Source organism: Lactuca saligna, chromosome 2 (assembly GCF_052625555.1).
Source record: "Lactuca saligna cultivar CGN05327 chromosome 2, ASM5262555v1, whole genome shotgun sequence".
NCBI classification, from domain to species: Eukaryota; Viridiplantae; Streptophyta; class Magnoliopsida; order Asterales; family Asteraceae; genus Lactuca; species Lactuca saligna.
The window spans coordinates 135,742,564-135,745,192 of record NC_136418.1 but is presented as its reverse complement, the minus strand read 5'-3'; positions in this window follow the sequence as shown (position 1 = coordinate 135,745,192).

Below are 2,629 nucleotides of genomic sequence, written 5' to 3'. Positions count from 1 at the left end.
AAAACTACAAAAAGATTTTATTTTATGTATTTTGTCTTTACTTTAAGCAAAAGAAAATACCAAAAAGATTTTATCTTTATATTTGTTAGAAAAATGCAAGTTGTCATCACAACTATGCAAATGAAGAAGGTTAGTTGCTCCACACTTTAATGATTTTTCAAAATACTAAATTCTATGGTTCTTTAGTTTGCTTCAGTACACAACTAATATTGGTACTTTAGTGACCATTAACAAGCTTCATGGTTATACTCTATTTAGCGTTATAACATCCATCAAGTAGTAACGTTATGTTGGATAATTTGAGGCAAACTCTAAGGTTTAGTTAAGCCAATGTGTTATAGTATATTTTGTGGCTTCCCTGTCCTAGTGAACTCATGAGACAAAAACGCGAACTTGTGTAGTTTGAGGGACATAATTTTTTTTTTTTGCTTTGTGAATATTTATACCCAATAAAAAGCTTCTTAGTTAAAACAAAGCGAATCAAGTTCCAAGTTTATCTGTTCAATTTCTGCATTTTGAGTCAAATTATATACTAAATAAGTTATAGTTCAGGAGTGGAGTCAATCGGTGACCTATGAGAACTCGGCCAGTAAACCCCACGGGAAATTGAAAATCTTTCCACCTGCAGTACATTAACGCGGATCAGACCGGGAGGAAGTCCGCTACATGGGTTTTCATAAAAAGTCTTGGACTCCATTAGTGACCTAAGAGATTCCGAGCACACTAACGAATTTCTTAGAAAGTAACGAACTAAAGTAAAAATAGAAGTAGAGCTAAGAATTATTTGCTTGCGTACTTTGTCAAAGTTAGAGTTATAAGAAAAGATTCAAAAAAAAAAATCAATAAAAAAATCAAAAATCAAAAGTGTAGTTATATTCTTAGGTCAACTATTATATATATATATATATATATATATATATATATATATATATATATATATATATATATATATATATATATATTATTTTTTCTTCTGAAGTCGTATCATTTAGAATTTGGCGATACCTTTTGCAACGAAAGGGGTCAATAAAAAGGTATACGTGGTAGGAATGCAAAAAATGAATGTTGTTCAAAAGAAGTGGGGAACGTTTATGAGGATTGTTAGTATTTAGGGCTTGGGAAGTAACTAGGCCTTAGACGCAAATATACACATTGCCGTGAGACATAATTGGTGAGTACAAATATGGTGATTCTGTGTGATGTTAAGGAATTAAAAACCTAATAATCCACAAGGGAATTCTTTACAATGCAAAGTGAAGAATCAAACACAGAATTTAGTGGCTTGAAAAATCTGTAAGTAACAGCAAGATAATCAGCAATGCCTCTAAATGAGTCAACTAGTGTTTACTTAAAGTTCTTGTTTCCACATGCACACACTTCACTGCATTTTACTATTCCCTTCTCAAATTATCTATCCATATGCACACACATCACTTTCAAACTTAGATTATTCAGTGTTTGCACTTTTATACTTTCTGTTTAACTCATGCCTTAGAATCTAGGTAAAGCAGCTAAGTAAGATAGAGAATATCACTTACTTGATCATGGAACATCCTTAGCCAAGTGGAGCATCTTATGAGAATGGATCATCCTCTTCAAGAAAACCATATGTGTTTGTCTTGGTTTATGGAGCATTCTTGTATTTTGTGAAGAAAGTCAAGATCAAAAGCCTTAAAGAACCATCTTGAAGCAACTTCGTGCTCTTAGACCAACATGGAACAACTTCAAGAACATAGACCAAATTTGGAGCAACTGCATGCTCTTGAACTATCTTGGACCATCTTCATCAACTTGATCATCTTGACCATCTTGAGGCATGCTGGACCATCTTAATCAACTTGATCATCTTGACCATATTGAAAGATCTCGATCAACTAGAAGTGCCTCAGAGAAACTTCACCAACTTGAAAGATCTTGATCACTTGGACCAGCTTGGAGCATCGTTAGTCTTTTGGAGCATGTTCAAAAAATGTTGGACCATGCTCAACAACATTGGAGCATGATCAAGAATATTGGCTCATGATCAACAGCTTGAAGCATCTTCAGTCACTTGGTGCATTACGCCCATGTAGCTCATTAAGTCCACATAGAGCATAATAAATGTGCCATGCACTTTTCCAACAGGTCATACACGTGTAATGAGCCATGCATGTTTCAAGTAGGCCATGTACGTGTCACGTATGTCATGCACATTTTGAGTAGATCTTTCCTTAGGCGCCATGCACGTCTCAAAGATAACATCCATGCATGCACCACCTTTTCTTTCTTGATTCTCAAGTCATCATTCTTGCGCTCGCAACTTAAGTTGAAATTCTCCTATTTATACTTGAGTACCATCCAAGCCTTATGGACCCAAATGTTGGCCTATGCACGCCCTATTTTGGCCCATTGAGAAACCCTAGAACACTTCAACTATAAATACCTCACTTCTACTTCTCATTCTTGCTTTTTCACTCTCTCACAAATTCTTACTTTCATACTTGCTTGGAGCAACAAGGCATCGTAAGCAATAGTCGCGTATGCAACAGACAACTAAAGTTGGTGAGCAAGAAGCAACCTTGGCACAACAACAAACCCATTTTCGAAAAACCTCTCTTGAGCCACAAGTTTTTGTTGCAAAACCCTAGTT